Below are 24,929 nucleotides of genomic sequence, written 5' to 3'. Positions count from 1 at the left end.
TTCAAACTATATACAAGGCGGGGGGCCACGTCCCGGGCCCCTCACCCCTAAAGTCCGGCACTGGGCGTGGGCGGCCGGGAGCCCTGCCGCAGCCGCAGCCCTGTCCGGGGCTGGCTGGGGGCGGGCCGGACGGGAAGATATGCCCGGCGAGTCTCAGCAGGCTCCAGGGGTCCCTCGGCGCTCCGGCCCTCGGCGATGGGTGCCGGGGCGACGGCGGACAAAACGGCGACGGGCAGAGCAGCTGGTGGTGCGGCGGGTGGGGCAGGCACGTCGGGCGCTGTGGCGGCCGGCGCGGCATGGGGGGCCAGGTAGTCCACCAGGCGGTTGAAAGTCTCCATGTAGGCCCCCCATGCCTCTTGGCGCCAGGCCAGCGCCCGCTCCTGCAGCTGCCGGTGCTGCTCTGCGACCTCCAGCTGCCGACGGTGGATGGCCAGCAGCTGGGGGTCCGTCGCCGTCGGCTGGTGGTGGCTCGGGGTCCACCGTCTAGCCTGCCGTGGGGCCGGTCGGTCCTCAGCCGAGGGGCTTGCCTGGAGCGATGGCCCCGGAGGGCTCTCCGGGACAACTGACGCCTCGCCGGCGCTCTCTTCCGGTCCTTCTGATGGTGCAGGTGCAGGACACAGGAGAGGAGGGGGGGAAGAAGAATGGAGACAGGCGTTAGTGTGGGCCCTGAGCCGTGGCCTTTGTCCCCCCAGCCCTGTGCTGCAGGTTCCCCATCCCCGTCCCCGGGAGATGCTGCTGTGATGGATGGGGTTCAGGGGTCCCCCTGCCCTGCAGCCCGTCCCCTGGTGGGAGTGACTCTCACTTCACTCCGCAGGGTCTGACAGGAGAGGTTTCTTAGGCCACAGATGCCCAGTTTCTCCCAGGAGTGACAGCACCAGCTGTCGGAAGAGACAGTCCTTCCAACCCATCCTGGGGAGAAGACCCCAAGGGGTGCCCCTCGGGGATGCAGCTTTCCCCCTCCTCAGGCTGGCTGCCTTCCAGCTCTCCCTTCCCCTAGCCTCTACTTGTGTCCCCCGCCATCCCCCCCAATTCCAAGCCAGCTCGGCTCCTCCTTCCTGTTTGTTCAGGGCAGAGGTGTCACCTGCCAGCTGTAGCCCCAGGATCATCCTTTGCCCCTGGGAGCTATTCGGCTCTTGTTGCTCATATCTAGCCTGAGTCTCCCTTTTGCACTCCCCCCACTCCATCATATGCTGCTGCTGCTGCTGTTGCTGCTGCTGCTGCTGCGGGTGTCCCACACCCTCCTCGCAGGGGCCCCTCGAGGTTCCGCTCCCCCCTGCCCCGGGGATGGGGCATGGCACTGTCGTGCGGCGTGGGGGGGGGCAGGGGCTGATGCACTGCTGTGAGGGACATGGCCCTGCTGTCTTTGGAGCCATGGCCATGTGAGCTTGTGGGGGGCCCCGGACACATATCTATTACCCCCCGCCCCTCAAGCCCAGGGGTGTACACCAGAGGCGGGTACATACCTGTCGGTGCACTCCCATGGTCTGGAGATCCCCGGGGAGCGGAGGCCCGGCTGCTGCTCCGGGATGGCAGGAGGAGGATCTGCAGCCCGGATTCTGCGGAGGAGGAGCCCCCCTCCTCCTCCTCCTCCTGCCGCCATGTCCCGGGGGTGGGCTCCGGGGGGGGGCCCCGGGGTGCGGGGCTTACCTCCGGGGCGGACTCCGGCTGCAGGGCCTGCTGGGGCTCATCGGCCGAAGTATCAAGGGTGGCCGGAGGGGAGGAAGTGTGCCGGGGGCCCAGGATGTCCCTGAGCTCCCTGTAAAAGGGGAAGTGACGGGGGCGGCCCCAGATCGGCTGGCTGCATCCCGGGCCCGGGAGTAACCCTGCCGCAGCTCCTTGACCTTACTCCTGACGTGATCAGGAGTGCGGGCAGGGTGACCCTGGGCAGCCAGGCCGTCGACCAGCTGAGCGAACGCATCCGCGTTCCACCTCTTGCTCCCCATTACCTGGAGCACCTCCTCCTCGCTCCAGAGCCCCAGCATGTCCCGCAGCTCGGCCTCCGTCCAGGAGGGGCCCTGCTGCCGCTTGCCAGCCTGGCTGCCCTTCTGGCTGGGCTGGCTGCCCTGGCTCCCCTTGGGGGGGGTCCCCTAGGGGCGCTGGGGGGGCTGCCGGCCAGCCATCACAGCTGGGTGGGTGGCTGTGCTGGCTTAGGAACGTGCAGGCTGGCCGCGTGTCTGGGCTGCCGCCTGCACGTTCCCTCAGCTTCCTGCACAGGAAGGGAGGGGGAGGGGACTTTTAAGGGGCCGCTCCATGCAGCCACCATTGAGCTGAGGGGCTGGAGAGAGTGTCTCTCAACCCCTCAGCTGATGGCTGCCATGGAGGACCCTGCAATTTTGACGTTGCGGGACGCGCAACAACTACACAGTCCCTACTTCGACGTTGAATGTCAAAGTAGGGCGCTATTCCTATCCCCTCATGGGGTTAGCGACTTCGACGTCTCGCCACCTAACGTCAAAGTTAACTTTGAAATAGCGCCCGACGCGTGTAGCCGTGACGGGCGCTATTTCGAAGTTAGTGCCGCTACTTCGAAGTAGCATGCATGTGTAGACACGGCTAATGTGTCCAGCAACCCTCAGGTAACTCTTGCTCATTTCCAGGTGGGCAGCTTTCCTTCAGAATATTTTCTGATTGCTATTTGTGTACTGTCATAGTGACATTCAGTGGCTCCTTTGGTTATTCACAGACATTTACTCTGCATGATGAAAAAGAAAGCCTTATCCTCTTCTCCCTGATAAATCTCATAAGTGGACAGAGCTCCTCTCTACATGTGCAATTTCTTTAAATCCAGAGACCAAATGAGATTACAGATTTTGGAATTAATTCTGGGGAAAGCAGCATGAAGACAAAAAATCTCCACTGATGGGTTTTTATCATTAATTACTACTTTGAATGAAAATGAGCAAATGCCATTAGCTAGAGCTCTCATTTTGAAGTGACAGTTAAATCTGAGACCTGAATCAATCTACCCAACCAGTGAGATAGAAACTGGGATAATACAGCCTTGGGAATGTAATTGAAATCTTAGCATTACACCATTTGTCTTTGTCTTTTCTATGCAACAAAGACAGGAGAATGATATTTTATACACATATACATCTGCATGCAAGGAGGTTGGAAAGAAGATTGTTGGATGAATATTCAATGCTATAAATTCTGTACAGGAGTCTTTTCACCTTAATTAGCTAGTTTGTATTACTTATGGATATAAGGTGGCTAGAATCTGGCTGAAGGTAGCAGGATGAGAGGACAGCAATGACAGTTAGCTCTCTGTTAGTGAAAACTTGACAGATTGTGTATCTATGTCAACTACCCCTTTTTTTCTCCTTAACCCCTGTGTAGTGGTTGTTGTGGAGGCAGCTGATGAATTCAGCTATGTTCTGCCATTTGCAAATGGCACAAATGGTAGCCCCAAACCCCCACTGCCCTATGTGGTATTGGTTGGATCTCAGCAAAGCTGTGAACCTGGCTATCTGTTGTTAGTATTAATTACAGTTGATGTTTAACCCAGTTAGGCAAAATAGAGCACAGAGAGAAGATCTATCAAAACAAAAAGCAGTCAAGTAGCACTTTAAAGACTAGCAAAATGGTTTATTAGGTGAGCTTTCGTGGGACAGGCCCACTTCTTCAGACCATAGCCAGACCAGAACAGACTCAATATTTAAGACACAGAGAACCAAAAACAGTAAGCAAGGAGGACAAATCAGAAAAAGATAATCAAGGTGAGCAAATCAGAGAGTGGAGGGGTGGGGGGGAAGGTCAAGAAGTAGACTGAGCCAAGTATGCAGACGAGCCCCTATAGCGACTCAGAAAGTTCCCGTCACAATTTAAACCATGTGTTAATGTGCTGAATTTGAATATAAAAGCCAGCTCAGTTGTTTCTCTTTCCAAAATGGTGCAATAATTCCTTTTCAGTAGCACACTTACCTTTAGGTCATTGACAGATCTGTGTGTGGGTATGTCTGCAGAGCAATTTTATTTTGAAATAAGCTATTCCAGAAGAGCTATTCTGAAATACAGTGTCCCCATCCAAGGAAGCCTATTTTGAAATAGAGCCATTGGATGCACTATGGCTTATTTCAAAATAGGATCTATTTCCTGCCTACACAGCCCCTGTATCAAAATAGCTATTTTGAAATAGGCACTATTCCTCATGGAATGAGGCTTACCTATTTCAAAATAAGCCAACCGCTATTTCAAAATTATTTCAAAATAGCAATTCCATTGTATAGGTGATAGGGAATATTTCAAAATACCTATGCTGCATAGTCATATCCTCTGTGTGCACATAGGAGCTGCGTCTACACGTGCACGCTACTTCGAAGTAGCGGCACCAACTTCGACGTTAGGCGGCGAGACGTCGAAGTCGCTAACCTCATGAGGAGATAGGAATAGCGCCCTACTTCGACGTTCAATGTCGAAGTAGGGACCGTGTAGACGATCCGCGTCCCGCAACGTCGAAATTGCTGGGTCCTCCATGGCGGCCATCAGCTGGGGGGTTGAGAGATGCTCTCTCTCCAGCCCCTGCGGGGCTCTATGGTCACCGTGGGTAGCAGCCCTTAGCCCAGGGCTTCTGGCTGCTGCTGCTGCAGCTGGGGATCCATGCTGCATGCACAGGGTCTGCAACCATTTGTCAGCTCTGTGTATCTTGTGTTGTTTAGTGCAACTGTGTCTGGGAGGGGCCCTTTAAGGGAGCGGCTGGCTGTTGAGTCCGCTCTGTGACCCTGTCTGCAGCTGTGCCTGGCATCCCTATTTCGATGTGTGCTACTTTGACGTGTAGACGTTCCCTCGCTGCGCCTATTTCGATGTCGGGCTGAGCAACGTCGAAGTTGAACATCGACGTTGCCGGCCCTGGAGGACGTGTAGACGTTATTCATCGAAATAGACTATTTCGATGTTGGCTGCACGTGTAGACGTAGCCAGGAAGTAATATCCATGAAGGGTAATTTGCAGCAGTGTGTACTACTTTGCTTTTCTCATGCATCTTTGACCATTTTCCCTGGTAGTTCAGATCTGACAGGACTATTTCCAATATTGCACCTTCAAGGCCCCTCCAAAACCTCCCCCCACCCACAACCCACTAGCCTTTTGATGATAAATATTTACATTCCCCCTTCACCAGCATATGGAATTTTTTCCTCTTCCTCATCTAACCCCATTACTCAACCATTGAAAGAAAAAAACTATTTGGGGCAGGAACTCACTCTTAGCATGTGTTTGTACAATAATGAGCAAGGTGAGGATATAAACTCTCCAGTAAGAAGCTATCATAACACAAATAAATAGCAACCACCATACAAATAAATAACGACAATGAAGTGTGCTATAATGGGTTTATCAGCACTTGTTTGGCCTCACCTGCATACCTTATTGTGGCTTTGCTATTTGTGAATAATGCAGCTTACTGTAAACCCATCAATCTAATGACACCCATAACTCATTCCTGTGGGTAAACCTTTATACCACAATGCACAAGTGTATAGTTCCTAGAGAGAGCAAAAATACCCTTGTTTTTCTTTCAGTTTTTTTTCAATAGTTTATGGACTAAACCCTAAAGTACATGAAATCTTTCCTTGGAATGGGGTGATAAAAGGACTGGCAGCTGGCATTTTACAGGCTTAAAGGATTCGCTGCATGAGTGTGCGGCATTTGAAAGAGCCGTATGAAAAATGAGAGTTACTAGCACGCGGTGCTTCTCTTGGCAAATATTATAAATGGCTAGAATTGCTCTTTCTATGTGCAATTCTTAAATCCAGAGGGCAAATCAGATTAACTATGTTATAGTTCTTTCTGGAGGAAACTGCATTGTGGCCATCAAATCATGTGCAGTTAATTTTGATCCCCATACTGCTGTATAGAAATACTCAACAGTTATCTTTTAGATGTGAACTCACCTGAAGTAGAAGGCCACAGATGCAAAATTACAAGAGATGGACTTATACAGCCCACCCAGAACAATTTGGCTTTATTCATAGGGATTTCTACAGTAAAATAAAATGTGATAATAATAAATTATGGGATGGGGGACAAAGAGCACATTAGCTTCTGGGAACTAATCCCCTAAATCGCTGGCAAAGCAAATGAATATCTATGCTCATCTTTTCAATTCATCCCGCTGAAGAGAATGAGACCACATGTTGTGCTATAAGCGCAATAAATTGGACAGCCAAATGAATCTTTAGCAATAAAAGAAATAGACAACTTTCACCCAGACTTACACCAAACTTTGCTAACGGACCATTACCCAGTGTTTGATGAGTAGGAAGAAAATAATCAAATCATAACCAAGTTACAAAAAGCAAGGGTCTGTCTGCGTTAGTATGATTATACAATGGACTGATAGCTACTGCACGCATCCATTTTTTGTTTCATCTACTTGTGCATCTTGTCTTTAACTAAGATTGTAAACTCTTGCAGGCCATACATATCTCTTACTATATATCTGAACACCTATTGTAATGAGGATCTCATCAATTTCATCTTCTCATCTAAACACTATTGTAATGCAAATAAACCTTACCAATAATGTGAATGTCCACACTCTATCACTGGGGGTGCGTCTACACTAGCACTCTATTTTGAAATTAATTTCAAAAGCGGGCCTAATTTTGAAAGAGGTTGCGGAGTGTCTACACACCCAACAGCCTCTTTCAAACTTGTTTTTGGTGAAAACAGGCCCAAATTTCAAAACCGCTCTTCCCATCCGCGATTGGGAAGAACGGCCCCTTTTGAAATAAAATTTTGAAATAGTGCACATGTAGACACTCCAGGCCCGCAATTTCGAAATTGTGGGTCTGCCATGGCGGCGGCTCCAGGGAGCTCAGGAAACACACCAGCAAGCCCCGGCAGGGCTCTATGGTGCCTGGGCCAGCCCCTTAAAGCCTCACAGCTCCGGAAACCCCATGCAGGAAGCTGAGACCATGCATAGGGCTAGAGAAGCACGAGCTCAGCCCTATACATGCTCCAGCAGGCAGACCGATGCGCCACCCAGCCCATCAGTGAGATGGTGAGCCCCCTGCACTCTGGAGCACCCCAGGAGGTTCCCTGTTTCTCTCCCGAGGGGTCACCGGAGGAGAGCCAGAGCCAGAAAAGGAGGGGCCCGTCCTGGACAGAGGCTGAGGTAAAAGACATCCTCAGCCTCTGGGCGGAGGAGGAAGTGCTGCTCCACAGCACAGAGAGGCCCTGCAACACAGCTGCCTTTGAGCAGCTATGCCTGGGGCTGTGGAAGCAGAAACACCCCCAGAGCATAGCTGCTCAGGTCCACTCCAAAGTAAAGAAGCTGAGACAGGCCTACAGCCAGGCCAAGGATGCCCGCAGCCAATCGGGGGCCAGGGCCAGCCCGAAGTGCCCACACTACCAGGCACTGCAATAGCTCCTCATCCTGAAGGACGTCCCAGAGCCGTCGGTGGTGGTGGACACTTGCAGGCTGGACCCCAACCGGGAGACAGACCCACTGGAGCAGCCTGGACCATCTAGCCAGACCACACCTGAGGGGCCCGGGAGTGACTCGGAGGAGGGGGCCCATTAGTCATTGCAGTCAGCTCCAGTACCTCCAGCCATGAGCCCTCAAAGCCAGTGTCCCTGCACCTGTTCTCCAGAGCCCCAGGTAGGTGACGTGGATCGGGTGGCCTGGGTGGGGTGGCCTATCCCACAGTACCCTGCCCCATCCCAGACCCAAGCACGGCGCCATCCAGAACCCGCACCCATGGACAGCACCCTAGCCCTCCCAACCAGGGAGGGATGTGGGGGCCAGTCTGCAGCCAGCAAGCACCCCACAGACGAGGTCCCGGCAGGCACATGGGAGCCCCAAGGTGGGGTCGGCAGGGGAGGCACACCTCGGAGGATGGCCCGGAGATGGCGGGGGTGGTGCAGGTGGAGTCCCTGGGCCCAGGCAACAGCACTTATGGGTGGCTGCTCTCCCCTTGTGTCTCCACAGCATCGTCCTCTGAAGGCTGGACCACACCTGTGCCACCATCAGATGGAGCCGGACAGCCCTCTTCCCCATAGCCCCAGCTGCCACCGGGCTAGACCCGGAGGGCCTGATGCTACAACCACCAGGAGGCAGCGGAGGCCCACACCTCAGCCATCTGGGAGCAGACCGCCTTGCTCCAGGAGTGGCTGCTCATGGAGGAGGAGGACAGGGCCTGGCGGAGGGAGGTCTGGGCCGAGACAGCTGCAGCCCTCCGACGGCTGACCCCCCAGCTCACCCCGCCAGCCGCCCCCCCATCACCCCTGAACTCACCCCCCCACCGCTCCTGAACCGCTCCCACTGCTGCTCCTGGACCCATTCCCGCTGCTGCTCCCAAACACACCACCCTCATCCCACCCACCCACAGCCCATCCGCCCGTCTTGCCCTGGGCCACTGGCTGATTGCCAGTGCCAGCCAGGAGGGGGATCCCCTCCCCGGCCTTCCTGGTCCCCCCCAACAGCCACCCTGCCCATCCCATTCTTCAGCCTCTGGCCAACCCTACCTCCCTGTCCTTCCAGACCCCTCCTGGCCCCAACAGGGCCCCCGCACCAGGGGTGGCAGGGGCACCCATACCCGCCGAGGATCTTGCCCCTCCACCCCTGTGGGGACTAGGCCTGCCCATGCCTGTGGCCCTGGCCATGGGGGCCTGCCCCTGCCCCATTGTATATAGCTCTCCCCCTGTTCCCCCCATATTTAGCCCCAATAGGAAGACCCCATGCCATTGTTCAACAGCTGTTTATTTACATATAGTTAGTCCCCAATTAATAAACCCTTTCGTGAACCCCAGTGTCCCCTGTGAGGGGGGGCCATGCTGCAGGGTGGGTGTCAGCTATGTTCCAGGTGGAGATCTGTGTGGCTCCTGCTCGAAGGAGGGCTTCCCGGACCCTAACCCCTTCATGATGTGACTGGCAGCATGGGGCTGTGGGCAGCTGCTCATAGCCAGGGCCGCGGTCCTCAGCTCACCCAGGCATGTAGCGCTCCTGCTTTCCCTCCACCAAATTGTGCAGAGTGCGACAGGCCGCAACCACCCTGGGGACGTTGGGCAGGCTGACGTCCAGCCTCACATTGAGGCATCGGAAACACCCCTTGAGGCATCCAAAGGCCCACTCAATGGTGTTGTGGGCGTGGTTCAGGCAGTTGTTAAACATGTCCTGGCTGGCAGTGGTGTGCCCAGTGTAGGGGCACATCAGCCACACCTATAATGGGTACGTCCCATCGGCCACTATACAGGGTGGCATTGTTGTGTCCCCCACGGGGAGCTCCTGGGCAGGATGTAGGTGCCCTCCCCCATGCGCCGCACCAGCCAGAAGTTGCGGAGTACCCAGGCATCATGGGCTCAACCGGACCAGCCAACGCATATGTCACTAAACCGGACGCGGGCATCAACGAGTGCTTGGAGCACCACCGAGTGTTACCCCTTGCGGTTCATATAAGCTGTGTCTACACGTGCACGCTACTTCAAAGTAGTGGCACTAACTTCGAAATAGCGCCCGTCGCGGCTACACACGTCGGGCACTATTTCGAAGTTAACTTCGACGTTAGGCGGCGAGACGTCGAAGTCGCTAACCCCATGAGGGGATAGGAATAGCGCCGTACTTTGACGTTCAACGTCGAAGTAGGGACAGTGTAGACGATCCGCGTCCCGCAACGTCGAAATTGCCGGGTCCTCCATGGCGGCCATCAGCTGGGGGGTTGAGAGACGCTCTCTCCAGCCCCTCAGCTCACTGGTGGCTGCGTGGAGCGACCCCTTAAAGGTCCCATCCCCCGCCCTGACTCTGCAGGAAGCTGAAGCAACGTGCAGGCTGCAGCCTGCACACGCGGCGAGCCTGCACAACCATCAGCCACCCACCCAGCGGCGATGGCTAGCCAGGAGCCCCCCCAGCACCCCTAGGGCCCCCCCCCAAGGGGAGCCAGGGCAGCCAGTCTGGAAAGCGGCAGCGGGGCCCCTCCTGGACGGAGGCCGAGCTGCGGGACCTGCTGGGGCTCTGGAGCGAGGAGGAGGTGCTCCAGGTAATGGGGAGCAAGAGGTGGAAAGCGGATGTGTTCGCTCGGCTGGCCGAGGGCCTGGCTGCCCGGGCTCACCCTGCCCGCACTCCTAATCATGTGAGGAGTAAGGTCAAGGAGCTGTGGCAGGGTAACGCCAGGGCCCGGGATGCGGCCAGCCGATCTGGGGCCGCCCCTGTCATTTGCCCCTTTTACAGGGAGCTCAGGGACATCCTGGGCTCCCGGCACACCTTCTCCCCTCCGGCCACCCTTGACACCTTGGCTGACGAGCCTCAGCAGGCCCTGCAGCCGGAGTTCGCCCCGGAGGCAAGCCCCGCACCCCGGGGGCCCCCCCCGGAGGCCATCCCCGGGACATCGCGGCAGGAGGAGGAGGTGGAGGAGGAGGGGGGCTCCTCCTCCGCAGAATCCAGCCTGCAGATCCTCCTCCTGCCATCCCGGAGCAGCAGCAGGGCCTCCGACCCCTGGGGATCTCCGGACTGTGGGAGCGGACCCACAGGTAGGTACCCCTCTCTGGTGGACACCCCGGGGCTGGAGGGGCGGGGGTAACAGAGATGTGTCCAGGGCCCCCCACACGCTCACATGGCCATGGCCCCAAGGACACCAGGGCCATGGCCCTCACAGCACTGCATCCATCAGCCCCTGCGCCCCCCCACCCCGCATGACAGTGCCATGCCCCATCCCCGGGGCAGGGGGGAGCGGAAACTCGAGGGGCCCCCGGGCGGAGGGGGTGGGACACCCTGCAGCAGCAGCAGCATGTGATGGAGTGGGGGGAGTGCCAAAGGGAGACTCAGGCTACATATGAGCCACAAGAGCCCAAGAGCTCCCAGGGCCAAAGGAGGATCCTGGCGCTACAGCTGGCAGGTGACACCTCTGCCCTGAACAAACAGGAGGGAGGAGTCGAGCTGGCTTGGAACTGGGGGGCGAGGGCGGGGGCCACAGGTAGAGGCTAGGGGAAGGGAGAGCTGGTAGGCAGCCAGCCAGAGGAGGGGGAAAGCTGCATCCCAGAGGGGCCCCCCTTGGGGTCTTCTCCCCACGACGGGTTGGAAGGACTGTCTCTTCTGACAGCTGGTGCTGTCACTCCTGCCAGAAACTGGCCATCTGTGGGCTAAGAAACCTCTCCTGCTCTCAGACCCTGCGGGGTGAAGTGAGAGTCGCTCCCACCAGGGGACGGGGTGCAGGGCAGGGGGACCCCTGAACCCCATCCATCACAGCAGCATCTCCCGGGGACGGGGATGGGGAACCTGCAGCACAGGGCAGGGGGGACACAGGCCACGGCTCGGGGCCCACACTAACGCCTGTCTCCATTCTTCTTTCCCCTCTCCTCTCCTGTGTCCTGCACCTGCACCTGCACCTGCACCATCCGAAGGCCCGGAAGAGAGCGCTGGCGAGGCCTCAGTTGTCCTGGAGAGCCCTCCGGGACCATCGCTCCAGGGCAGCCCCTCGGCCGAGGAACAACCGGCCCCGCGGAGGGCTAGACGGCGGACTCCGCGCCTACTACTGGCGACGGCGACGGACCCCCAGCTGCTGGCCATCCTCCGCCGGAAGCTGGAGGTCTCGGAGCAGCACCTCCAGCTGCAGGAGCGGGCGCTGGCCTGGCGCCAGGAGGCATGTGGGGCCTATATGCAGACATTCAACCGGCTGGTCGACTACCTGGCCCCCCATGCCGCGCCGGCCGAGCCATCGCCCACCCTGCCCACTCCTGCAGCCCCACCACCAGCATCCCTTGAGGCGGCCAAATGAGCGCTCCACCACCTGGCGCGCACGGTTCAGGCGCTGGTTGAAGCGCTCCTGGCTGGCGGAGAGGTGGCCCGTGTAGGGGTGCATGAGCCACAGCCGGAGGGGGTAGGCCGCATCTGCGATGACGCAGAAGGGCATGGTGGTGTCCCCCAGAGGGATCTCCTGCTGGGGGATGTAGGTCCCCGCCTCCAGCCGACGGCACAGCCCCGAGTTCCGGAAAACCCGGGCGTCGTGGGTGCTGCCAGGCCAGCCCACATAAATGTCCTGGAAACGTCCCCGGCTGTCCACCAAGGCCTGCAGGACGACAGAATGGTAGCCCTTCCGATTGAGGTATCGTCCTCCACTGTGCTGCGGGGCGCGGATGGGGATGTGAGTCCCATCCAGAGCCCCGAAGCAGTTGGGGAAGCCCAGGGTGGCAAACGCGGCGACAGTGGCATGTGGGTCCCCCAGCCTCACAAGCCTGTGCAGGAGCATGACGTTGATGGCACGCACGACCTGCAGAGAAAGCACATGGGACAGCCCCAATGAGGGGTGAGCAGGGTGTGCGTGGCCCTGCCCTGCCCTGGCCCCCCTGCCCTGGCCCCCCTGCCCTGCCCTGCTCTGCCCTGGCCCCCCTGCTCTGCCCTGGCCCCCTGCCCTGCCCTGCCCTGCCCTGCCCTGCCCTGCCCTGCCCTGCCCTGCCCTGCCCTGGCCCCCCTGCCCTGCCCTGCTCTGCCCTGGCCCCCCTGCCCTGCCCTGGCCTCCCCCTGTGGGTTCTCTTACCTCCATGAAGACAGCCCCGACGGTGGCCTTTTTGACACCAAACTGCTGCCCCACGGATCGGTAGCTGTCCGGAGTGGCCAGCTTCCAGACAGCGATGCCGACCCGTTTCTCCACAGGGAGGGCACGCCGCATGGCAGTGTCTCGGTGCCTGAGTGCGCGGCTGAGCCACTGGCACAGCTCCAGGAATGTCTGGCGGGTCATCCTGAAGTGGCGGACCCAGTGGTCGTCGTCCCACTCCCCAAGCACCAGCCGCTCCCACCAGTCGGTGCTGGTGGGGTAGCTCCACAGCCGCCGGCGTGTAAGGCGGGGTGTGGAGCGGGGTGCTGCAGGGGTAGGGGTTGAGCCCTGCTGCCCTGGGGGCATCTCCTCCTCTGGGGCAAGAAGGTAGTCAGCTGCTTCCCACATGGCATGGGCCAGGGCAAGCCCTGCTCCTGCCGGGCGGGCTGGGTGGACCTCTAGCTACTGCTGCTGTTGGGGGTCCATGACTGCGGCGCCCGGGGTCTGTGTGCCTATGGCTTCTCAGACCGCTTGCTGTGCAGGCTGAGTGTATGTGGGAGGGGCCCTTTAAGGGAGCGGCTAGCTGTTGCCCCGGAAGCGCTAGTCCGCCCGTTGACCCTGTCTGCAACTGTGCCTGGCATCCCTATTTCGATGTGTGCTATTTTGACGTGTAGACGTTCCCTCGCTGTGACTATTTCGATGTTGGGCTGAGCAACGTCGAAGTTGAACATCGACGTTGCCAGCCCTGGAGGACGTGTAGACGTTATTCATCGAAATAGCCTATTTCGATGTCGCAAAATCGAAATAAACTATTTCGAAGTTGGGTGCACGTGTAGACGTAGCTGAGGACGTGTTGACGTTATTCATCGAAATAGGCTATTTCGATGTTGGCTTCACGTGTAGACGTAGCCATAGCGTCCTGCGCTATGGTCTGGGGCGTGGATAGCTATGTGCATGCCATTGAGCACACCAAAGCAGTTTGGGAATCCAAGGGCTGCGAATCCCATCGCGGCATCGTCCAGGTTGCTGGGGCGGACGACCCTCCACAGGAGGAGGTGGTTGATGGCCTGGACCACCTGTGGGGGGGCACTGATGTAGGCCTGCACATTGGGGGGCCCCCCTGCCCCTGCAGGCCCCCCACCCGGAGGCGCCCTGCCCCCTGTCCCTACAGGCCCCTCACCTGGGGCCCCCTGCCCCTTCCTGGGGAGGATGTGGGGCCCTTGCCTGACTTACCTCCAGGAGGACGGCTCCCACAGTGGCCTTGCCCACCCTGAATTGGTGCCCCACTGAATGATGGCTGTCTGGGGCGTCCAGCTTCCAGAGGGCGAATCCCACACACTTCTCGACTGGGAGCATGGGCCGCATGTGGGTGTCCACATGCTGCAGGGTGGGTGTGAGCCATGGACACAGCTCCAGGAATGTCTGTTTCATCATCCTGAAGTTTGTGAGCCACCTTTCGTCGTCCCACTGGCCCAGTACCAGCCTGTCCCACCAGTCCCCACTGCTGGGGTGGCTCCAGAGGTGCCGTGAAGGATGGGGGATGGGGAGCAGCAGTTGGCCCCTTGGCAGGGCCTGCAGGACCCCTGTGGGTGGGAAGGTGGGCTCCAGGCCTTCCACTACGCCCAGGATGGTGATGACCACCTGGGTCCCCGTGAGGGCAGCAGCATCGGCCTCTGGCAGCTGCTGCTGCTCCATTCTCCTCTTGGTTCTTGGTGCACAGTCCACACAGTGCTGTGTACTGCTCTGCTGTGCTCTGTGTGTGCATGGTGGATGTGTTTGGGAGGGGCCCCTTAAGGGCATTGCTGGCTGTGTGACCCGGCAGGGCTTGTCAGCCATATGACCCCATGCATGATGTTTCCCAGCTGCTTATTTCGAAAGAGCCCACTTTCCTGTGTGGACACTCTCTTTCGCAAAATGGAGGGTGTTCTTTCAAAATAGCAGATCAGTACAGCAATCCGTTTTGTGTGTGTAGCCGCCTTATTTTGAAATCCCTTATTTCGATTTTGTTTTTCGATGTTCCACCTTTAGAAATTTCTTTGTCGTGTAGATGCACCCTTTGTTTCCTTATTCCTCCTTTAATTCGTACATAGAGGTTTGAAAGTGTCCTCTGAGGATCAATTGCCAGCACAGCTAGAAAAAAAATTGAAACTTTTAAAATAAAAATGGGTGGCTTTTTAAAAAACTTTTCATTTTAGGTCAAATTTTTCACTTTTTTGATCAACCCTAGTTTTTTTTTTTTCTGGGGGGGAAAAAAAAAAGATGAAGGAAAAACAAAACCTGATGATAAAAAAAAAATGTTTAATCACCATAAAAATTCAGCAGTTGATTTTCTCCAACACAGAAAATAGTATTCTGACCAGTTTTTCTCTCTGAAATTAGTACCTAACCAACCTGTTTCCCTATCAAAAAATTTGTTTCTAAGATGAAGTTTGACAATAGAGGCTAAATAAGTAGCAGCTGCTCAATCATGACAGATGTTCCTTGATGACTTACCAAAACTATTTTGCTGTGTGAAAACTGTCTGCTCATTTATATACATGCATACATACCAAATAAATCCTTCTCCCCCTACATCTATGAGTTTATGTCTCAAACACAGTCATTGGGGTGTGATGTTATAGGTCTTATTCAGAGAGGTCATCCTGTGGACATCAATGAGGGCTATATGGCCTGTAGGAGAGAGAACAGGGTTTCCAGTTACCAACTTTGGGAGCAGATTCAACCCAATATTCACCAGCCATCAGGAGTAAATCTCTGCTGTATATAATGATGCTATGTGATGTCCTTCTCAGTGTTGTCCAAAATCCCATTTCTCATTCTATTTTTATTTCAGCCAACAGCCACTGAAGTGATATGGCTCTGTATTTAATTTCACTAATCTTAAAAACTGACTAATCTAAGACATATTTACTAAGACATGAGCCTGGTAGGTGACATAATTGTATGTGATGAAGAGTTGATAATGCCAGTTTCTTTTATTGTAGAACATGCACAGGTGAAACGGGAAAAGAACCAAAATGTGCCAACCTCTCCACTGCCATGCTTTCGAATACATTCACTGGACATAGACCCTTATCAGACAGGACTCCAAGGTGCTACAGGACTTCTTGTTATTTGTCATCTCCTTGCTTTTAGTTAAAGAAAGATGCTAATGAATAGTAAAGGTGTGCAAGGTGGGGTTTCCTTAGGAAAAATACATATTACCTGTGGTGATAAGAATCTACCATAACAGTTGTGCACAGAATCGAATCCAAAGCAGCCTGGCTACTGCTTAGAGAAAGGGACTGGCACTGGAACTCCAGTGCTGAATCCTTGATCTGCGGCTGACTCATGATCAGACCCTGAGCAAGTCATTTACAGATTGTACCTCAGTTTCCCCTATCTGAGCAAAATAGAGGTAATACAGTTGACCAACCTCCTCATAGAGATGCTTTATGATTAGTTAATTATAGTTTAAAAAGCACAGACGGTTGCTACTAAATGGCAGAGGCACGTATATTTGTTGTAGTGTCGGTGTGAACACATGAACTTTATATTAACATAAGATTCTAGGCAAAGAGAATGTCTGAAGTCCTCAGTTTACTCACAGAGTCACTACAGGCTTCAGACGTGACTTGGATGGAGTACCGTGAGTCACGAGATAATACATTTAATCTATATCATCTTCACTCTTTTTCTCTTATTGTGCCTCTGGCATGTAGTGAGTAATGAATGAGTAATACCTTCCCATGCCACTTTCTGACCCAGTCTCCTTTAAGATATTAGGACCAGTTGCACAGTGTGGATGATTTGTTGGTTTCGACTTTCCTGAACTTATTCAATATCTCTGCCTCACTAGCTCTGAAGTCATCCATGATAGTGGATCCAACAGATAGTTTCAGTTGGCATATCTTTTAGTGTTCATGCCTGCAAGTATTCTTTTAATGTTTCAGCTCTTTTTCCATCCTCAGTGACTTCATTTCCCATTCATGCCTGTATTGTTCCCACTTCCTCTCTCTGATCACTGTCTCATTTCAGAAGAGTCACAAAAACCTAGTCAATCTTTCCAGCATTTCAATGCATCACTCAAAGACTTATTTTCTAGCTTTGTCACCCTCCTTCTGCACTTTTGCTATTTTAATTAATCCTTTTGAAAGAGGCATTCTGAAAACAAAAGCCATATATTTCAGCATTCTTATTCTGCAATGTATAACATTTTGCAGAATGACTCGTTGTACTATGAGTGAGAGTATATGTATACAGACATACATATATAGAGCATATATATATAGATATACTGAATATAAGATTACAGTACAGGACTCAAGGTTCCTGAATTCTGTCACTACAATGTCTCAAGGTGGGCAAAATTGGTTTTTCTATTGCTTAATTTATCAATAAACTGAACCATAAATAATGTTGGAAAAATGTTTTGAAAGCCTCAAATAAAAGTTGAAATATCCTGTGCATGTGAAAATGATTGTTCCGAATATAATCACTAAATTTAAAATATTCTTTATACCACAGGCTCATTCCTTTGGGCTTGTCTACGCTACCATCTTCCTTTGAAGGAAGGATGGTAATTAAGGTGCTGGAAGTTTGCTAATGAAGTGCTGCCATGCATAGGCAGCACTTCATTAAGCAAATCCCACCCTTCCCTGCGGCAATTTCAAAGTTTTAAACTTCGAAGTACCAGCACATCTAGCCACGGCTCAAAATTTTGAGGAGTAAGGGGACTTCGAAGTTGCCCTGGCACTTCGAAGTGCCAGCAGGTGAGCCGTGGCTAGACGCAGGCCGGTACTTTGAAGTTTTAAACTTCGAAGTTGCCATGGGAGGGAATTTGCTTAATGAAGTGCTGCCTATGCACAGGTTACCATCCCTAATTACCATCCTTCCTTCAAAGGAAGGTAGTAGAGGAGACAAGTCCTTTGTGTTTCCTTAAAGTTGCTACACACACACACACACGCACGCACGCAGACACCTGTATAGAAGAAATTGTCTAACCGATACAAAGCTGATATGGCTGCTCCTATGCCAACCCCTTCTCATTTCCAGAGGTGCACTATTGTAGGTGAGGCATTGTTTAGAGCAGTATTGGGGCAGCTCAGAAACTTGCTCCAAAGACCTACTACCTGCAACTGGATTCTTCAGGGCAATCCCCTTTTGTCACTTAAGAGTAATCGGGTACAGCAGCTGACTTGAGTCCCTGTGGCTGGAGCTGAAAATGAAACACAAACACAAATAAATACAAGCAGGCATCCAAAAAAAAAAGGCAAAATATTGTTCAGAATGAGCACACCAAAGAAATGTGCAAGAGAATTTTTGTGGCAACAGTATAACAGATGAATGTATGTGAAAGATATATAATTAGTACCTGAGCAATACTAGATATAAGCTAGTAACAGCAATTGCCCCAGGGGCCTTGGTTTGTCTTTACCACAGGCTTGGTATAATCATATATTTCTAGTCCTATCACTCTGCAGTACTTGCCACTGAAAACACAGTAAAAAGCTATTGGGGGTGCTGCAGCCATTTGTGCCCTGTTCAATATTCAAGAAAACTTCTGCTCTTTAAAGCTCTCACTTTGCCTCAAAGCTATTTTTGCTCTTGCTGCTGCTTCCCCTGGCACCACTAGCCATGCCTGAGGGTGTTTGCAGTTAATAAAACCCAGCCTCCCATCCTAGAGGAGTCTCATGACGTACAGGGCTTCAGACCTAAGTCACAAATTACAAGAAGTCCTGTACCACCTTAAAGACTAACAAACGTATTAGGTCGTGAGCTTTCACGGATAAGATCCACTTCTTCAGATTATTGGAGTAGACCATTAGAATCCAGAGTTTAGCTAGTGGGCAGAGTGGGGAGAATGGGAAATAAAGTGGGTTGCCTGTCACTGGTAGGACCAGTAGATGATGCAAATTAAATGAAGTAGGATGTGTGCCATAAATATCAAGGTGGGGAAATTGTCCTTTTTATGTGTAAGATAATTGAGATCTCTGTTAAACCCCAGGTTAAATGTGTCAAACTTTCAAATAAATTCCAATTCAGATGTCTCCCTCTGTAATCTTGGTGTAAAATCCTTCTGTAGAAGAATGGCTACTTTTAAATCCATTATTGAATGTCCAGGGAGGTTAAAGTGTTCCCCTACAGGCTTACGTGTATTCCAATTCCTGAGGTCAGATTTATGCCCATTCATCCTTCAGCAGGAAGATTGTACCATGGGTCCATATGATGTCCTTGGCATACTGTAAATAAAGGACTGGTGTTATGATACTGTCTTTTTATTACATGAGCCCGAAAGTGTATGTGCTTATTTTTGTATTTGTGATTGGCAGGTATGTATATTCATGGGCAAAATACACATAATTTTTTATTTTTGTCTCTGGCCCCAGCACTATAGGCACTTTTTGTTCTTGATTTGTTTTCCTTCTGTCTTGTTTCATTCCATTCACCATCCCGTTCCTACCTGCCCCTACCCCTTGAGAAAAATAACAGCTGTTGGCTATGAAGCAAAACAGCTTTGGTGTTTGAGCAGTGATCCCTAGACTGAGTAGTCATTTTCTAACTACCATTCCTGGTGATGGAGAAAAAGCATGTGGCTGGGTCTCCCCCATGCCTCACGATCCCTGGGTGTTCAAATGCCCCAGAGTTCAGTAGACGCTGGTGTGAGTAAAAACAGATACCAGGCTGCTCTAATATGTGCCAGGGTCTGACCTAGAGCATAGACAGCCCAAGATCAGAGAAGCAAAATGTGCAGTGTTGTCTTCCGTGCCCCCCCAATCCCAACTGATTAACTTGCCACTTACAACTGGAGCTCTTTTCATTCATAATGCCTTTTCACAAGCAAAAGACAAACACCCCCCCCCGCCCATGCCCTTCCTTTCTTTCTGTTCTAGGGATCAGGAATACACTGCTACTTTCTGTCTACTAGACAGCTGAATTTTTTGTGATGAATCCAGGAAGGCAAGCTTCTATTGTCTACAAATCTCAAGCTATAACTCTAAACTAATACATCCTTCCAATATTCTCCAGTGGGTTGGGCCCAACGACTTTTGAGTAATTTGTGGCTTTAGGGTTTTTGTTTTTGTTTTTGTTTTTGTTTTTGTTTTTGTTTTTGTTTTATGGAAGGAAAATTTTAGAAGACTTGTGAAATCTTTTTTTCTCCTTCAAGTTTGTTGTAAGTATTGGGATGTCATCTAGCTAGTTATATGAATTACTCTGTTGGTTTTTGTCTCGCACATTTGTATTATTCTTTTTTGTAAGAAAAAGTGCTTCTGACAGTCTGTTCTGAATTCATTTGTCTTTCAGTTCCCATTTAGGGCTTCTTACTTCTCTCTACAATAGCTAAGCACAGTATGAGCAGCCAAGAAGGGGTTTGAGATTACAATCTTTGGAGTTTAATGAGAGTAGGAGAAATTGATACCATTAGTCCTTTCACCACTCTTACACCAAGGATTGATTAATGCCTGGGAGTAATTTTGTATTCCTCTTGCAATCTTTGTTATTAAATGAGACATCCAAATGTAAAAGCCTTTATACTACCAAATGCTGAACAGCCAGAGAAGTACAGACCATTGCATTGTCTCACCTAAACTACAACTGACTAACACCAACCCCCACACCAGCATTATAGGGTTCAAAGGAAGAAAAGATGAAGAATGATCCGGCAGTTAGGATGCTAGCTTGAGTCTCAAGAAAGCTGGTTTCAATTCTTTGTCCTGCCTCACTCCCATTCTGACCTTTGAAAAGTCACTTAGGTTTAGATGTTAAAGATATTTAAACACTGTTCTGTCAAGCATTGCAATGCCTAACTGCCTTAGGAGCCCAGGTTCTCAGGTCTTAGTGCCCATGGATATCATGGGGAGTTAAACAACTTGATACTTTTAAAAACCTGGCCCTAGGTCTCATTGCCAAACTGACTCATGTATTTGGGAGCCTTATTCTCACTAGAAGTCAACAGGATTTATATCACTTTATTTATATACTGCCTGAATACCTCATATTTTTGAAATACATACACTTGCAATGCACATGTGAGGCAGGTATGTAACAATATGCCCGATATACAGATAGGAATTCTGGCACAGGCAGCCAGGAGGGGGCATTGAGCACCCAGCCTGTCATAAAAGGTTGGAGAAATCAAAGTTCAATAGCATGGTCATGGGCACTTCTTGGGATACTAAAATGACATTCCAATCTCATAAAAATGCTTAATGAGAACAGAAAACAGCACAATATTAATCCCGCCTTGAGACAATGCTGAGAATGGGAACAGGAACTGGCTGAGATTTAACCCATTCTTGTGATGCTCTTAAAACTGTAATCTCATAATCCTCTTTAGAAGATGGACTTTGTGAGGCTGGAAATAGGAATTTCTGATGACATTGTCTAAACCATTTAAGAAGGTACTCACCTCCACAGAAAGCCACATGTCACTTTCTTTTTCCAGGCTGCAGAGAGTTTGGGATTATTTTTTGTTTAGTTTGTTCATGTGATCTCAGCCTTTTTAATCTCCAAATCTAATCCATTGTTTTCCCTGTGTCTTTTTGTTTCAAAACACTACAACATAAAAAAGGATGTTCTTGGGGTTGTTCTGTCTTCCTGAAAAGCGAGGACATGAGCTAATACCCCTATAATTCGATGGGAAGCTTTCCATCGCCTTTGCTGACAATTGGATAGTTTCCAAATCATTACTACTCTACCCCACTGAAGTGACTGGGACAATGCTAAATGATATTGATCCTCTTGTTCATGAAGGCAGTGACAGAGTTAGGGAAACATGAGGATCCAAAAAATTAGAAATATAGTGTACCTCTGAGAATTTTTTAGAAAGTTCTGAGGTAAAAGATAGAGCCAAAATACTCTGAAAAGGAGATGCACAATTTATGCAAAACAGCCCTCCCCTCCAGTATGTGTTCAAGCAGTGGATGTCATGATCTCTGAAGGCCTCATAGTCTCATTAAGTTTGGATACATCCATACTGGAGATGCTGGAGGTACTTTAAAAGGGTCTTCAAACAGAAGGTTGCCAAGTTAAATCGTATCTTTGGAGGAGATTTCACTTCATTACTTTCTTTAGCCCAGATTTTGAAGGCTCACACATTTTGCTTTTGCATGTGACTTGGCCCTGTTTACAATACTCTTTCTGCCTCTGGTGCTTCCCTGGGCTAAGCACCTGCACAGAAGGAAGCTGATGTAATTAGCTACAAAATGTTCTTCTGTGGTATCTGCAGAAACCTGGCATTTGCTGCACCAGTTTGTTTTTCCCCCGTGAAGCCCTTCGTTAAATTATCATCAGACAAAAACTCCTGTCTAGTTTAATTTATAGGCCAGGGAATAAAAGGCAAAGAAATACTTTGAAATAATAAAAAAATACTCCTAATAATAAATTTTTAAAAAGGAACAATGCAGCTTTCAGCCCAGAAGACCAGCTGTTGGTTGAAAATACAGCTAGAAAGAGTTTCAATAGCTATGAAGGGAAATACACACACATCACAATGAAAATATTCAGGAAGAATTCAGCTTTATATCAGGTGTCTAATGCATTCAAAGAATCTTAAAGTGGATTGAAAACATCATCTGCTTAATTCTGAATTGTAGCTTTATGCAAACACATTTCATAGAACTGGAAGGGACCTCAGGCGGACATCAAGTCCAGTTCCCTGCCCTTTTAGCAGGACCAAGCACCATTCTTCCCCCCACCGCCTTTTGCCTTTCTATTTTGCTCCATATCCCTAAATGGTCCCCTCAAAGAATGAATTCACAATCCTGCAGGCCAATGCTCAAACATAGCAGGCCAATGCTCAAACCAAGTTTTGTTTGTACACATTGACATTCTAATATGGAACGCTCTTGTCTGGCAACATCTGTAATCTGGCATGATTTTAGTTAGCTGGATGACCACTTATGATGGCTAATCTGACACCCTCAGAACCTGACTGGTGCCTAAGCAGAGAATTTGCTGAACCACAGGAAATCAAAATTGTCTAGCAGTATTACCAATACTTTCACTGCTTACTGGGCTCTTAGAAGACATCTAAATAACATCACAGAATACTGAGCGCCAAGACTGGTGGCTGTAAACAACCTTTATGGGACTACAAGTAACTTTACTTGCTTGATCAACAGACATACTAAAATCATGCCAGACCATTTATATTGCCAGACCAGAGAGAGCAGGACTAGAAAGGTACAATCTGTACTGGAGAAAGTGCATGAACTCCAGCTGCCCTCCGCTACGAGGAATTTGAGAGCTGCTTAAACCACAATTTGCTATTGTCAAAGGAGAGCCTCTTTTAGCTGCCATCAAGCGACAGAAACCTGCATTTACACAGCAGAAATGTGTCCCTGTTCATGACTGACATTCTGGATAGTCACAGATTCTGGATATATATAACTCTGCCCATAGGGCATGTTCCAGAGCCCATTGGTGTCAATGGGGAGATGCCTGTTGTCTTCAACAGTCTATAGATCAGGCCCGTACTGCACACGACTATAGTACCAATCTCAGAATCCATGCTTCTGGTGAGCATACAAGCTAGAAGTTAGCTAATGTCTGTATCTAGTAGATGAATACCCTATTTACAAAACTAAGTCAATAAACTAAGTATACACAACTATGGCTACATCAACACTAGGGGAAAACTTAGAAATGGCCATGCTAATGCCCAAACTGGAGAATACTAATGAGTAATACAAATGACTATTCAGCACCTCATTAGCATGCTGCCAGCCATGGCACTTCAAAAGGGTTGCATTTTGCTCACACGCAGCTCATCTATATGGGGGTCTTTTTTGAAAGGACCCTGCAAAAGTCAAAATCCCCTTATTCCTATCAGCTGATGTTTGCAGGGTCCTTTCAAAAAGGACTCCCATGTAGAAGAGCTGCATGTGAGCAAAACGCAGTACTTTAAAAGTGCTGCAGCTGGCAGCATGCTAATGAGGTGCTGAATATTCATTTCAGCACCTCATTAGTATTCTCCGATTTGGCCATGAGCATGGCCATGTCAAAGTTTTCCCCTAGTGTAGATGTAGCATACGAGACTTTGGCTAGGTCTACAGTACAAAATAAAGTTGAATGTATTAAAGTTTACTTTGTAACACTAGAGTTTATAAAGTCAAAATTGAGTGTCTGCACCTACTCATAAAGTCGAATTGGTGTGTCCCCCCCAAATCACCAAAGTTCAATTGTTGCAGCAGTGCATTGTGGGCACCTGTCCGACAGTTCCTTCGGCACCATTGCAGCCTGAGTGTTTTTGCCAGTGTGTTATGGGAAAATATGTCTTGCACGTGGTTGTGGGTGTGATATTGTCTTCCCAGGCTGCTTTACCCTCATTCCTCCTCTGCCATTTACAACAAATGGCCATTTTTCAGAAATCTTTTTCCCTGATGAGAGAAATTGTTTGAGTCATCCACAATGCATAAAGAGGCAACATTTTTTTTTGTGGAAAAGCATCTTTATGGGAAAAGGCAGCTTTTACAAAACAGTTTTTTCAAGAGACTTCAAATTGACAATAAGTACAATTGAAGGGGAGGGGGCTGAAGGAGCCAGGGAGAGGCCTGGAAAAGACACTGAATCAGTGTTCATTCTAGATAGATTGATCCCCCTTTTTAGCCAGAACCTGGGGTGGTTGAACTTCACAAACACAACATCTCCGGGGAATGGTCTGAAAGGTTCAGGAAGTCAATTGTATCATGGGCTTGGTTTGGTTTTTGTCTTCCTCTGGTACTTCTTGGATTTCTGAACGTTTTTGGAGTAAGGGCACTTTGAATTTTCACGGGTACTTTGAAGTGCTCGCAGCTACACAGCTTGTTGGTGCTTCAAAGTTTGCAACTTCGAACTTCCCACAGACAGAATTGGCTTAATGAGTTGCCGCATATACAGCACAGCACCTCATTGCTATTCTCTGCTCAGGCTCATGTACATGCCCCCTTTGAAGGAGAGTGCTAGTGTAGACAAGCCTTAGGACACCTCCATGCAGCTCACCCTCTCCCTCAAAGAGAGGGTCACCATAGGCACATGAAAGCTGGCCACCCCAAACAGCTATTGCTCCATCGGGCACCAGTTCAGGGTGGGCAAGGCCACCATCAGGGCTGTTCTCATGGAGGTAAGGCATGCTCGTACACATGCTCACTACAGGGAGGTGGGAGGGGGCACCAAGGAAAGGGGGAACCTTGGCTGGGAGGGGATGGGGAGGTGTGGGGCAGGAGGGGAGCTGCTATGCCCTCATAAAAGTGTGCATCCTTCATCCCATGCAGCTCATCCAGGCCATCACTTCAATGCTGCTGCACAGGGTCATCCTTGTGGATGCAGCTGTGACGGTATTTGATGCATTTGTCTTCCTGAACTACTTCGGAGCTCAGGATGGGATACACATCCCTATCCGCACCCCAGCTCACAGCACTGGCCATTACATCAACAGGAAGAACTACCCCTTTGTAGTCCTCTAGGCCCAGTTGATCAGAAAAGGCAGTTCATGCCAATATA

The sequence above is a fragment of the Carettochelys insculpta genome, chromosome 6 (assembly GCF_033958435.1).
Source record: "Carettochelys insculpta isolate YL-2023 chromosome 6, ASM3395843v1, whole genome shotgun sequence".
Lineage (NCBI taxonomy): Eukaryota > Metazoa > Chordata > Testudines > Carettochelyidae > Carettochelys > Carettochelys insculpta.
This window is presented reverse-complemented; position numbering follows the sequence as displayed.